This window comes from Ailuropoda melanoleuca, chromosome 10, assembly GCF_002007445.2.
Source record: "Ailuropoda melanoleuca isolate Jingjing chromosome 10, ASM200744v2, whole genome shotgun sequence".
NCBI lineage: Eukaryota > Metazoa > Chordata > Mammalia > Carnivora > Ursidae > Ailuropoda > Ailuropoda melanoleuca.
The window spans coordinates 23,686,376-23,702,139 of NC_048227.1; the positions used below are offsets into that span (position 1 = coordinate 23,686,376).

General features: G+C 41.7%; 1 non-coding gene across 1 annotated transcript; it reads right to left on the reverse strand.

The window, feature by feature from the left end:
• Positions 1–6,173: 6,173 nt before the first annotated feature.
• TRNAA-AGC lies at positions 6,174–6,245 on the reverse strand. The gene has a single exon. It is a non-coding gene; the product is annotated as a tRNA-Ala (tRNA).
• Between the last annotated feature and the right edge of the window lie 9,519 nt (positions 6,246–15,764).

Sequence of the window (15,764 nt, forward strand, 5' to 3'; positions counted from 1 at the left end):
GTACAGAAATGTATATATGTAAACTTCAAATTTTCACATTTTATTGCTTATCCTTTGTGCCAGTTATCAGGGTTTTTTTGTTTGTTTGTTTGTTTTGGTCTGTCAGCTCCAAATTTATCCTTCTCTGACCTGCTATGAGATTCTGGAGCTGGACCCTCTGAATGGTTCTCCTCGGCCAGCAAGCATGATGTTAGGTTATGTCAGTAGAGGGCGCTGGAGGGACACTGCAAAAGGGTGGCACTTCTATTACTGGTTCGAAAGTTTTTCTTGCTCCTAGGGCATGGCAGCCAGGAGGTGGCTTCCCAGGGGATTTCAACAGTAGGCTGGCTAGTGAGTTTTGCCAACATCCCAATGGACTGTTTTCTGCTCACTAGCCCTGGCCTTCAGTACTTCAGTGAACCTTGCCGCTGTGTGGTGAACCACAGCCCTTCCTCTCCCACAAGGTCCAAATCTCTTCCTTGGGCAGGCAGCACCTTACAATTTGTTCCTTCCTTCACGCGGTAGGCAGAATCATTAAGTGGCCTCCAGGGATGCCCTCCCTGGTGTACATGCCCTATGTAATCCCTAAGGCTGAGAATTGGATGAAGTCTCATCCTGTGATTAGATTATGTTTTATGGCATAGTTGACTTTAAGAAAAGGAGATTATCTGGGTGAGCCTGACCTAATCACATGAGTCTTTTTAAGTCTGGGTCTAGAAGTGAGAGACAGGAAGTAAGTCTGGCTGACATCTTGATTTCAGCCTTGTCTTACCCGTACCTTGTCATATCTACAGAACTGTAAACTAACAAATAGGTGGGGTTTTTTTTTAATATTCTTTAATGTGGTAAAATACACATAATATAAAATTTACCATTTTAACCATTTTTAAGTGTACAGTTCAACAGCATTAAGTACATTCACCTTGTTGTGCAACCATCACCACCATCCCTCTCCAGAATGTCTTCATCATCCCAAATTGAAATTCTATCCCCATTAAATCATAAATCCCCTTGTCTCCCCACAAAGCTGGAAACAAATATTCTACTTTCTTGTCTCTATGAACTTGACCGTTCTAGGTACTTCATGTAAATGTGTACATACAGTATTTGTCCTTCTGTATCTGGCTTATTTCACTCCGTATGTTTTCAAGGTTGTGCTACGATATATCATGTGTCAGAATATCCTTCCTTTTTGGGATAAAGAAAAGGGGGGTAATCAGAAGGGGGAATGAAACATGAGAGACTATGGACTATGAGAAACAAACTGAAGACTTCAGAGGGGAGGGGGTGGGGGAATGGGATAGACTGGTGATGGGTAGTAAGGAGGGCACGTATTGCATGGTGCACTGGGTGTTACACGCAACTAATGAAGCATCAAACTTTACATCGGAATCTGGGGATGTACTGTATGGTGATTAACATAATAAAATAAAATAAAAAATAAAAAAAAAAGAATATCTTTCCTTTTTAAGGCTGAAGAATAGTGCATTACATAGACATACCACACTTGTTCATTCATTCATCCATCGATGGATACTTGGTTTACATCCACTTTTTGGCTATGGTGTATAATGCTGCTATGAACACAGGTGTGCAAATAACTCTGCAAGTCCCTATTTGCAATTATTTTAGGTGTGTACCCAGAAGTAGAATTGCTGGATCATATGGTAACTCTATGTTTAATTTTTTGAGGAACTACCATGCTGTTTTCCATAGCAGCTAAACAGGTATTATTTTAAACTAACTTAGTGCGAATTTGTCACCCAGCAATAGAAAATTAATACACTTGAGTGCTCTCTTCCAGCCCTAGAGATAGTAACTGCTTCCTACACGTGTTTAGGGTTTTCTTTACCTCTCTTTGTAGCTAATCCTACTAGTTAAATTTCTTTATAAAATTTTCCCTATTCAAACTACTGGTGTGGTGTGTGTCTCCCAAGTGGTCCCTGAAGGATAGACTCTTTAATAAATGGTGTGTTCTATACAGAAGGTAATTTGGAGAACTAATTTCATAGCCAGGCCCTGACATACACAGCAGATTCAGCAACATCCACTCATTTTCTGTTGTAAACTCATAAGAGTTTGAATTTGTTTGGGTTTGTTTTGGATGCAAGTCTTATCTCTAATCCCTGTGATACTGCATATTCCTGTTTTTAAATAACATATTGGAAATAAACAAATGATAGCACGGTGATCTAAAAAAGAGAACTTGAGTTTCATCAATTCTTTCATTCTATTTGATCACTTGGGAGTTTTTATTTGTGTTTAAAATCTAAAACATCAAAAAGGTATAAACTACAAGATGTTAATTTTTTTGGTGGTTCCAAATTTTTATTCTATATTAAATATTTTATTGAATTTGAATAATTTGTTTAAAGAGAATTTCATATTTCCTTTTAAATTATTTATTTTAAATCTAAGTTTGGATCAAGAAAATAATGATTATCACTGAACATTAAATCTTTACTGAAAATAGTTTTGGTGAAAAAAGGATGGAGGTATTAAAAAATAATCTAGCCCAGGTGTAAAGTATTAGGTATACCATTGGGGAGAATGCCCATTAATGGTAACATTAGATTTGTACTCACTATATTGTTATAAATATTGCTTTGTCTTTATTCATTATATTAAAATAATTTTAAATCAAACAGCACAAAGACATACAGTTTAGGTCTAATCCTACCTTCTAAATTCTCTTCCCTAATCTTGGCTCCCTAACTTAATGTCCTTCAACCTTTCTGTGCAGACTCTTGGTTCAAGCTTTGCTCTTAAGACAAAACAGCAATATTGGGATTTTAAGTTTCCTAAATTTTCCTCTAGAAACCCAAGCAGATTCTATCGCACTGAGCGCAAAGCCTGACCCAGGGCTTGATCTCACGACCGCGAGATCTGACCTGAGCCAAAGCCAAGAGTTGGACGCTCCACCAACTGCACCACCCAGGCATACTGGCTGCTTCTTTTAAAATAAAGTGATGGAGGCACTGAATTCTTCCAAAGAGAAAGACATGAGGACAGTAAAGGGGCCTTTTCTTTTTTTTTTTTTATTTTTATTTTAAGTAATCTCTACACACAGGGTGGGGCTTAAAAACTTACAACCCAGAGATCAAGAGTCACATGCTCTACCAGCAGAAACAGCCAGGCACCCTAGGATGTTTTTCTTCATACAGTTTCTGGCCATGGTCCCTTTGAACCAGGGGCTTGCCCCTCCCAGACCTGTCCTCCAAGAACTCTGTGCCTCTCTGAAGACCCAGATAACAGTCTACTTCATGTCCTATCAGGCCATGAGCCTCAGAGCAAGCACACAGGGGCACTGACTCCCAAACCAAGTGCCCACATATTGACTGGCTACCATAGCAATGAGAGCTAAGACACATTAGCCCCTGAGCCACTCCATCTGCAGGCCCCACTGAACCCCATAGCGAGGAGGGCTATCGATTCTCTCCCTACATAACTCTCTCCTTCCTGCCACTGCTGCATTTTTACTCCACAGCAATACTGAGCAGAAAAGAGTTCCCAGATCATCCATGCCCCTCATCCATAACTAAGGGAGCACATCAGAATCAGCTGGGGAGCTCTTTAGAAGAACCTGACACACTGTACAAGAATGTGTCAGCCCCTCAGGGCTGGGGGCTGCGTTCATGTATTTCAAACATGGTGATCCTCATAGACCATCCCAGTTAAGAACCACTGCCGCACAGAACGTAAACAGAGTTTATAGAGAGAAATACCAATGGATTTCAGACATAAGATGCTATCCTCGCCCAGAGACAAGGACCCCACAACGTGATACTATATTTTTCACTGATCAGATTGGCAAAGATCAAAAGTTTGATAATCATAGACAAAGAGTTAATCCCCCTAGTTTATAAAGTATTTCTACAAACGGAAAATGAAAAGACCAATAATCTAATCCAATAGAAAAAGGGCAAAGGAGATGAACAGATAGTTGACAGAAAGGGAAATACTTTATCCATAATAAGAAAATCTAATACAACAACCCATCCAAAGGTACCAAAAGTTTGGTAATATACCGATATGGTCATAGGAGAACAGGGTGGTGAGAAGGCAAACTGGTACAGCCCCATGCGGGCAGTACCTATGAAAACTGCAAGCACTTTTCATCTTTGAGCCATTAATTCTACTCCTTGGAATTTAAAAAACTGATATTAATTGCACATGTGTGAAAAGATTTAAGAACAGAGTTATTCATTTGCAGCATTGTCTGCAGCAGCAAAAGATCAGAAATAACCCATTTCCCAACAGGAGACCAGTTAAATCAATTATAGTATAGCCAGGGGCCCCTGGGTGGCGCAGTCATTAAGCATCTGCCTTCAGCTCAGGGCGTGATCCTGGCGTTATGGGATCGAGCCCCACATCAGGCTCCTCCGCCATAAGCCTGCTTCTTCCTCTCCCACTCCCCCTGCTTGTGTTCCCTCTCTCGCTGGCTGTCTCTATCTCTGTCAAATAAATAAATAAAATCTTTAAAGAAAAAAAATTATAGTACAGCCAAACAGTGAAATACTCTGCTAGACAACCATTTAAATAAAAGTAGTAGTCAGATCAATGAAACAATCCCAAGACATTTTATTTAATGAGAAAAAAAAAATTACAAGGTGAAAAACGGATGTGATTAATGGCAAAATTATTTTCAGTAACGATCATTTAATAATCACTAATTATTTTCTCAAGTCACACTTCAGATTTAAAACAATTAACTATTTTTAAAGAATAAGTTTCTATTTTAAAATATTCAAATTTGATACACACATATGTAGCACATGTATATTTGTGTCATATAGATAACTGAAAGATACACACACGAAATGGTTACACAGCAGAGGATCTCAACAGACATTTTTCCAAAGATATAAAGATGGCCAACAGGTACACGAAAAGGTGCTCCACATCACTCATCACCAGGGAAATGTAAATCAAAACCACAATGACTTAACACCTCATACCTCTTAGAAGGCTATCATCAAAAAGATAAAAGGTAACAAGTGTTGGCAAGAATGTGAAGAAAGGGAACTCCAGCGCACCACTGATGGGACTGTAAACTAGTGCAGGCACTACGGAAAACAGCAGTGTTTTGTGGAGTTTTAATTTTGGAGGTTGCCCCAAAATTAAAAGTAGAACTATATGATCCAAAAATTCCACTTCTAAGTATTTATTCAAAGAAAATGAAAACACTGATTTGAAAAGATATATGCACCCCTATGTTCACTGCAGCATTATTTACAATAGCCAAGACACTGAAACAACCTAAGTGTTCATCAAGAGATGAATGGATAAAGAAAGTAGGGTGTGCATATACAATGGAATGCTATTTGTCCATTAAAAAAAAAAAAAGAAAAAAAAAAGGAGGAAAGCTTGCCATCTGTGACAGGATGGAACTTGACGGCATTGTGCTAAAGTAAGTCAGACAGAGAAAGACAAATATCCTATGATCTCACTTACATGTGGAACCTAAAAAAATCAAGCTCATAGACACAGAGAACAGACTGGTAGTTGCTGGGGGGTGGGGAGTGAAATGGGTCAAGGAAGTTAAAAGGTACAAACTTCTAGTTATAAAATAAGTAAGTCATGGGGATGTAATGTACACCACGGTGACTATCTTCATAATACTGTATTACATATTTAAAAGTTGCTAAGAGAGTAGATCTTAAAAGTTCTCATCAGGGACACCTGGGTGGCTCAGTGGGTTAAGTGTCTGACTCCTGATTTTGGCTCAGGTCATGATCTCAGGGTTGTAAGATCAAGCCCCACATTGAGCCCTGTGTGGAGCCCCCACCCTTGATCCCCTCATCTGGCTCCCTGCTGGGCCTGGAGACTGCTTATCTCTCTCCCTCTGCCCCCCCCCACCCTTTCTCTCTCCTCCTCTCTAAAAAAAAATAATAAAAGTTCTCATCATAAGAAAAACTATTTTTTGTAACTGTATGTGGTAATAGATGTTAACTAGACTTACTGTGGTGATAATCTCACAATACATACAAATATATAATTATTATGTTTGTATACCTGAAAATAATATAATATGTCAATTATAAGTCAATTAAAAAATAAAACAGGAGAGTTATAAGCATAACAGAAGAAAACCGTAAGTACTCGGAGGCAAGATGATTAATTTGCAAATTCTACAGTAACGTGCTGTAGCTGTTAACAGAGAAGATATTTCCCCAAGCAAGGGCACAATAGAATGGAGATGCTGGGGATCAAACCCAGGACCTCATGCATGCTAAGCATGCGCTCTACCACTGAGCTACATCCCCACCTGGTGACAACACTGCTTTTCTAAGCTATCTTCATGAAATAAATCAGAAATTTGCTCCCTTAAAAGAAACAACTGGTAATAGTAACAGCCAGGAGGCTGGGGGTGGGGGATTAATTCAGAGGGTGTGTAGGGAGAAGTTCTAGGAGTTAGGAATAAAAGGAATGTACTTTTTTCTATGCTTTTTGTACTACTTGAGTATTTTACCATATAGGCATTGCCTACTTAAACAAAGATGTAAAAAAAATAAAAGAGAAAATAAAGGTTAAACAAAACCATTTTTCTACAATGCCCCCACTTTACAGATCGAACACTGAAGCTACTAAATAAGAGAAGGGTCTCTCCTATCTACAAAGCCTCCAGCTCCTCCAAGCAGTGGGACCACCTCCCTCCAAGCCCCAGAATCCTTTGTTCTTTTCAAGGTTAGAGACTATCCATGCCTTGTTGCTATGATTTCCATGCCTCATCCATCTTTCTGCCCTCAGTACCCAGTTCAGGGCATCCATCATTTTTGTTAATCCTTTCTTCCTGCAACCACTGCTTGTTGAGGACTGACCTTGGCCCAGACGTTATGCTAACTGCCAGGAGTACACTAATAAGCCTCAAGGTCAAAGTCCCTCCTGACCTTGCAGATAAGGCTGCCATGTTCATTCACACAGTCTATGCACTACACAATTCAGGAAATGGCATTCACATAAACTATTATTTAACGGGTATCTCCTGGATTTGTGCCAGGTAAATCTAACTATACCCAGTGGCCTTGCCCATATGTCCAAAAGCCCAGTGGAGAAAACAAAGAAAGTAATACATAAATATTTATTTTAATTGGAATCAGGGCAATGAAAGAAAAGAACCAGGTGTTTAAAGAAAGAACAAAAGGAAGGACCTATTTGGAGTTCCACATAAGCCATTCTGAGAAAGTGATATTTAAGCCAAGAAATTATATTACTTAGGAATTTTATTTAGTTGCTAGTAACAGAGACCCAACTTAGTAGCTTTAACAAAACAGTTTCTAATTTCTCTCATCCCATGAGAAACCTGAATGTACACACCCAAGACTATTTGGCAGCTCCATCAGTTATCAGGAGCCCAGCCTCCTTCTGTCTTTGTGCTTTCCATTCCTTAACATGTGACTTTCATTCCCTAGGTCACTGCATGGTCCAAAATGGTTGCTAGAGCTCCAGCCACCACATGGGCATCAGAGACGACAGGACAAGGACATTAGAGAAATAAGGGAACACGCCCCCACCCATTTAAAGAGATGACTGTGCCTTACAGAATATTCTACTTCCACCTTACTGGTCAGAAAACAGTCCCATGAACATACCATGTTGCAAGAGGCTGGAAACTGTAGTCCCTAAGGCGTCACCCACAGTTGTTACTGAACAGGGGTAGTTGTTTTTGAGAGACAATGAGCAACCTCTGCTATGGAACACAAGAATAACAGGAGTTAGTTAATTAAGTGAAAGAGGTGGTAGGGGAACAGGTTTCAGGCAGAGAGAACACAAGTACAAAGGCTCCCATGAGAAAAGGAGACTGGTGTGTTCTCAGAATTGAAAGGAGGCCAGGGTGGCCAGAGCACACTGAGGAGGAGGTGAGGAACCAAGAGAAAGAGCTGGAAAAGGATTCAGCCCCCTTATACACATTAGCAAATGCAGACCCATGTTCACATTATAACTTCACCTCTTCCTCGAGAGCCTTTGGGTAAGTCTTTTAATTTGTCTGAGTCTGTTTTCTTACTTGTAAAACAATAATTATATGGGAACAATCCATAGATCTATTATGTGGATTAAATGAGATAATGTATGTGAGGAAGTTAGCACAGCACCTAACACATATGTAGCACATATTACTTATTAATTACATCTTTGACCAAAAAGACTCAAATAATTGTGACATACTCAATAGTCAAGGTTGTATCCCCAGCTTTGAACAAATTACTTGGCACATACTTAGTGCTCAAAAAATGGTAGCTCTTTCTACTATTACCAAGGACAGTAGACAGCTCATCAGAATTTCTTCTGGGCTCTTTCTTGACTCCTCATCCCAGGCCAGCCAACTATAGATCTATCCAATCTTCAGATCACCTACCTTAATGACAAACTAGAAATAAGGGTGCAGGTGTGAAGGAATGCCATCCCAGGGAGCTAACAGACCCCCAGGTGATGAGTTAGAGTCCCAGTCTCTCTGCTTTGCTCAGGCTGTAAGAGTAAATAAGCTCAGCCCCAATGCAGAAATGCTTACTGCATTGAACTTTAATAAAACCCACACTTGGACTCCAGGAAATACTGCCATTTATATCCCCATTGATTTTCTAAGCCTATTTTATTATTCCTCTTCCCGGTGAGGGTTGTATATATTTTGGGACTGCATTCCTTTCATAAATAAGTAAATATGTAAGTAAATACTAATAACAGCTAACAGTTATTAAGTGCTTGGCCCAGGGCCATGGATGGTGCTGTAGGGCTTTGCCTCTGTTAGTTTATTCCCCCTATTATAACAACCCAATGACGCTGGCACTCCATTGGTTCCCATTCTACATAGGTGAAGACCAAGGGGGCCCAGAGGCAAGGTCACTCCCCCCAAATAGGAGCAGGGTAGATGCTATACAGTCTAGTAGTTCCTCAAAAAGTTAAACATGGAGTTGCCATATGATCCACCAATGCCACTCTTAAGTGTATACCCAAGAGAAATAAAGCCATGTCCATCCATGCTCATTGCAGCACTAATGAAGAGAGCCAAAAAGCGGGAAAAATTCAAATGCTCATCAACAGACAAATGGACAAACACAACGTTATATATCCACTCAAGGAAATATTGTTCAAACATAAAAAGTAATGAGAGACTGACACACACTACAACATGGATGAATCTTGAAAACGTTATGCTGAGTGAAAGAAGCCAGACACAAAACACCACATACTGTATGATTCCATTGATATATCCAGATTGGTCAGGATAGGCAGAAAGCACACTGGTGGTTGCCAGGGGCTGGGGGACAGAAGGCAATCAGGAGTGACAGCAAGTGGAAACAGGGTTTCGGCGGGGGAGGGGGGGGAGATGACAAAAATGCTTAGGAATTAGTGATGATGGTTATACATCTCTATAAATATACTAAAACCCACTGAATTGTACACTTTCACATTGTGAATTTTATGGTAAATGAATTGTATCTCAATTTTTAATGAAAAAGAGGCAGAGCATAGATTTAACCTCAAGGCCATCTGATCCAAAGGCTTTTACTGCATTCTGAGCAGCTCATGTGCACATGAACCCAAACTCCACTTTACTTTCTAAGTGCCTTCCTTCCCTTAGTCCCCACCAGTCAAGCTTCTGAAGTCAATGCCAGGCCAGACGGGGAAATGCTGAATGCCTGAACTAAGGCAAGAGTTTGAAAAACCCAACAGTCTTTCCTTTCTGCTAAACCCCCTGAGCATGGGGCTGGCTCCCTCCCAGGCCTGGGACCCTGAGCGCATCATAGAGGGGCTGCATTAATGGAAGCTTTATGGCATATGGGAGCTACTGGGGCTAAGAAAATCTCAATGGTCAGTGAGTTAATTACAACTGCCCAAATGAGGCCAACTTACCCATTTAACACCAAGAAGCCAGTTCCAGAAGGAAGAGGCAAGATGACTGACGCAAATGAATCTAACTGTAGATTCAATAACTATGGTGGCCTGACCCCCCATGCTACATCTTCACTGATACAAAATAATTTGTACTTCTGCAAGTGTTCCCAGTCCCCACCCCCCCCACACACACACACACGCCTGAAGAAGACCCTAAGCAAAGAACATGACCTGGCACAAAGGACAGGGGCTTTAATGTTTGAGAGCCCTGGGTTCAGATCCTGGCTCTGCCACTTAGGGGCAGAGTAGCCTTAAGCCAGTCACGTCATTTCTCTAAGCCTCAGTTTCCCTATCTGTCAAATGGGGCCAATAACTTCTACCTCCTTCATGGTTATACTGGGAACAAGGAGATGTTATAGCTGAATGTTCCCTCTCACAGTGGGGCTCAACACATGGTAGTTGTTATTAATTGTATTATTAAATGACCTGGGTCATTTCCACATCGTGTCCCCCAACACTGTGAAGTTTGGGGGGTGGCAGTGGCCACGTGGCCAGAAAATGATTCTCTAATTTCAGTGCACCTGTGATGCTTGTTTAAAACGCAAGGATCCCCAACCCAGGTGTTTCTGATTGCAGGGAGGGGGCTGAAGGCGCTGCATTTTTTGATAACCAGCTCAGTGTTTAAAACTTTCAGATAATAAGGGGTATCTGACTGGCTCAATTGGTAGAACATGCAACTCTTGATCTCAGGGTCGTGAGTTTGAGCCCCATATTGGGTGTAGAGATTACTTAAGTAAATAAAAAAAAAAGAAAGAAAGAAAGAAATCACAGGGGCCTGGCTGGCTCAGCTGGAAAAGTGTTTGAGTCTTGAACTAGGGCCATGAGTTCAAGCCACACATTGGGTGTAGAGATTACTAAAAAAATAAATAAACTTTAAAAAAGAAATCAGATGCCATTTGATTTCAAGAGAAAAAACAAAACAAAAACCAGAAAAGCCAACTTTCAGATAATGGTTCCCAGCACTGGTTACACACTGGAAAGATTGGCCTTGTTTGTTTTAATGCTGGATCCTACCACTACAGATTTTGACGTCTTGTGACCCTTGTGTTGCTGGGACTTTGGTATTTTTTAAGGTTCCCAGATGATACTAATGTGCAGCCAGGGCTGAGAACCCCTGCTATGAGCCAGTGCTTCTCAGATGTAGTCCAGGGACCCACGGCATCAGCAGCACTGGGAACTTTTTGAAAAAGCACAATCTCTGTCTTTCCCCCAACCTACTGAATCAAACTCTGGGAGCGAGTCCCAGCACACAGTGGTTTAATAAGTGCTCTGGGATATTCTGATGCCTGCTCAGGTAATAAGAACCCCCACTGTGAGGCACGGTATCCCTTAAATTGCATAACGATAAGAATCACTTTGGGGTGTGCTTACCAATCCTAGACAACCCCCCACCCACTCACCCCGATTCTTAGAGGCTGGAATGGAGCCTGGGTGCATGCATTTTTTAACAAGTACTCCCTTAACTCTCCTGCTCAAACTACCAAGGACTCTCACAGCCCTTGGAATTAAATCCAAAATCCTCTCCTCAGGACACCCCTTCTGATCCTCAGGCAAGTCAAGGCAATGCTGGTTTAAAGAAACACAACGTAGGGGCGCCTGAGTGGCTCAGTCGGTTAAGTGTCTGCCTTAGGCTCAGGTCATGATCCCAGGGTCCCCATCTAGCCTCGCCTCAGGCTCCCACGTGGAGCCTGCTTCTCCCTCCCTCCCCCCACCCTGCACACTCTCTGGCGCTCTCTCAAATTAGTAAAATTTTAAAAAATAAATAAATAAAAGAAAGAAAAAATAAAAGAGAGAATACCACCTAGTGAGGGATGCCTGGGTGGCTCAGTCAGTTAAGTGGCTCAATCAGTTAACTCTTGATTTTGGCTCAGGTCATGATCTCCCGGTGGTGAGAAGGAGCCCCAAGCCGGGCTCCGGGATCCTTGAGGAGTCTGCTTGCGTCTCTCCCTGACCCTCCCCCACTAGCGCACGCGCGCTTTCTCAAATAAATAATAAAATCTTAGAATAAAAAAGAAACACCACCTAAGGACTAAAATCCCCACCCACCCTCTTTCCACCACCACCAGTCTTAAGCCTCACGGGTTTTTTAAACTGTTAACAGAGGTTGTCTGAGGAACCAAGGAAAGCTGCATACAGCTTCTCTGACAAATACCACAAGCCCTCCCCCCCCCCGCCCCCGCCATCCCGCGGGCACGTTAGACACCAACCCCCTTCCCGCGCACACCTGATCCCGAGAACTGAACAGTGCATACTGTTTTCTCCTCTACATACGCACCTATGAGAAAAGTTTAATTTATAAATTCGGCGCAGTGAGAGATTACGAGAATAATTAAACAGAACAAAGTTAACAATATACTGTCATAAAAGTTGCGTGAGTGTGGCCTCTCCCACTCCCAAGCCTGTACTCACCCTTCTTGTTACCGTGTGAGGTGCGAAAATGCCTACGCAGTGAGGCAAAGCGAGGTGGGTGACGCAGCGCCCTGACGTAGGCGCCGTGGCGTAGGCGCCGTGACGTAGGCGCCTTGACGTAGCGTTAGGCGTTAGTCACCTTTTGACCTGCTGCTGATTCGTCACACGAGGAGCCTTGGCTTCATACGGCAGCTGATCCCAGGGTAACCGAAACTGCGGTTAGAGAAACCGCAGATGAGGGGGATTACTATAATTACTATTGCACCCAAACCTCTATTATCTCTCTCTTCTCTTTATTTAGACCATAACCTAAATCAGAGAATATTAACATCTATCTGCATGTCACAGCTACATATACACACCACATGGCACATAACATATACAAATATCTACCCAGATATCTGCGCCCCTGCCTTGCAGCACTTACACCCCTCTCCACCCATCTATATACTCAATTGTGAGCAGCTTTGCTCTTTTCGAGCCCCCCAGGACCCGAGATCTTCGCTGAGATGCTGAAAGTGACCATCAGTGGGGACACCGATAGCCTCCTATCCAACAGCAACCCCCCCTTCTTCCCTGCCAACAGCTCCCCAATTTTGTGCAGGATCAGGCGGCCAAGCAGTCAGGGTAGGTGCCCCATCTTCAGGAGATACTTCTAAGCTAAGGGGTGGCAACCTTTCAGACCCAGTAGCTCCTTGTTTATAATGTTTGTAACCCCTCCCTTTACTCTTCCTAAAGGGAAATTCAACACCTAATTTTTTCGCACATAATTTTTTTTAGGTCGATATAATAACCTCATTGTAATATAAGGGAAAAAACACTAAAAGGATACCTGAAACAGATAATAGGCACTTTAATATATAAATGCTCAGACGCCATTACACAGAAGACCTCAGAATGAAGCAGCTGGATGTTTACAGCTAGACTTAACTATAGAAGCAACAGCCACAATCATGGACAGGCATGAATTGGCTGATAGTCCCTCAAACACCACGGAGCTGGTTGCCACCTGAAATAGAGAAGGAGCAACTTTTACTAAAATTCTCAACAAAACAAAGTACAGACTTCCTTTGTTAACAGCTGGTAGCTGCATTCCTGGAAAAGTTGGTCTGTATTAAAACACTCAAAGCTGTTCATGCATAAGAGGTGTTAGGTTCTTGGCTCAAATGATTATAATGAATGTCTAGGAGGGACTCTCCACTGGAGGAACTGACCTTTGCCTTGCAGGATGTGTAACATCTCTGACTCCCAAGACTCTAATGCCCCTGGCACCCTCTGATCACTGCGACAACAAAAATGTCCCCACACCATTTCCAAAAACACCCCCTGTGATCGAGCCCCACATCAGGCTCCTCTGCTGGAAGCCTGCTTCTTCCTCTCCCACTCCCCCTGCTTGTATTCCCTCTCTCGCTGGCTGTCTCTGTCTCTGTCAAATAAATAAATAAAATCTTTAAAAAAAAAAAAAAACACCCCCTGTGATCAGTACTGTTCCTGTGGAAAACTGCAGGCTCCAACAAGGAGATGGCCCTCTTGCTCCCTTCTTCCCACCCTTCCCGTTTTGAATGCTGTTTTATTAGGACATGATGCTTGGAGCTGTGGCAGTCATTTTGAGGCCATGAGGTAAGACTGATACTTCACAGAGACACCACCCTAGTGCCTAGCAATCACTGAGTGACTTCCCCAACTCTCTAACTGCTTACCTCCAGACTTTGGATTATACAAATTAATCAAACGCCTTTATTGCTTAAGCCTTATTATTTGAATCTTCTCTCACTTGCAGTGGAACATACCTTTATTGATAGAGGTAGGATGAACAGGCCAGTGTAGGTAGATGGAACAAATTTAAAAGATCCAGGCCATCCAATGATTTGACGCTCAGGGCATTACTTCAAATACTCTCAGCAAAAACAAACAAACAAACAAAAAACTGATTCCTAGTTATAAGATGAATTAGTTCTGGGGATATAATGTACAGCATGGTGACTATAGCTAACTATATATTCGAAAGTTGCTAAGAAAATAGATTTTCAGGGGTGCCTGGGTGGTTCAGTCATTAAGCATCTGCCTTTGGCTCAGGGTGTGATCCCAGGGTCCTGGGATCAAGCCCTGCATTGGGCTCCCTGCTCCCCCGGGAGACTGCTTCTTCCTCTCCCACTGCCCCTTGCTGGTGTTCCCTTGCTCATTGGCTGTCTCTCTCTCTGTCAAATAAATACATAAAATCTTTTTTAAAAATTACAAAAAAAAAAAAGAGAAAGTAGATTTTCAAAGTTCTCACCACACCAAAAAAACTGTAACTACGTGAGGTGATGGATGTGTTAACCAACCTTATTGTGTAATCATTTTGTAATATATACATATATCAAATCATTACATTGTATACCTTAAACTTGCACAATGTTATATGTCAGTTGTATCTCAATAAAGCTCCAGAAAAAATTGTGTGGAGGGAGGACTGGGGTGGGTTTGACAAGATTTTTTTAAGTTAAATCTTGAGAAATCCCTCTTGAGAAAAATTGAATTTTGGCAGTGGGGATAGATTCAACAAGACAGCAAATGTTGATAACCCTCGAAGCTGGACCATGAATATACTACTCAAATACATGCTGTATATAATTATGAAAATTATCAAAATAAGGAAGTGAAAATAAATACATATTTTAAAGGTTAATTGTTTTTTTAAATAAAAAGTATGGTTTGCTTCTCTCCTGGAGCCAGGCTGTAATTACTATTTGTTTTGTTTTGTTTTGTTTTTAGAAGAATTGGAGACTATCCATGAGGGTTGATGGTCAGAATTGGCATCACACAATGGGGCTGTATAGATCTTATCCCAAGGGTACAAATAGGAAAACTGAGAGACATTACAGCAAGTTGGCGGAGCCCAGTGGCTTTGACATCCAAAAGTTCAGACTCTGCTATTTATCAGTTGTGCCACCATAAGCAGGTTACTAACCTCTCTGAGCCTTGGTCACCCATGCTGTAAAATGGGTTTGGCAATAATGCCCTCCCCTTTGGTGGTTGTGAGAAACAAATGAAATAACATATGTACTTAAAGAATAGGAGCTACTGTGGTGATTATTTTATCTTTACTTCTAGACTAAAGCCTGAATTCTCAGCTTTCCCCCCATCCACCCAGGGAAATGATTAGGGGTTCCCAAGCTTTTAATTTGACTATATTTCTGAGCCCCACCCCACCTCCATTCTGACCTTAGCTACCCCTCCACTCCCCTCCCCACTCCAACCTAGTATTGATATGTAATTCAGTTTTAACATGCCAAGGACAGGGCTAGGCTCTGTACTGCATTACCTCATTTAATCTGTGATTTTATTAGACCCATTTTACAGAGGAGGAAATTGAGGCTGAGAGAGGTTAAGGTCATAGAGCTAGGAAATGGGCTCTGAAACCAGTTGTACCTGATTCCCCAAAGCTTCAGTCATTAAGTTTTCCCAACGTAGTTACTGAAGGGTCTAATTAAAGATCTCAT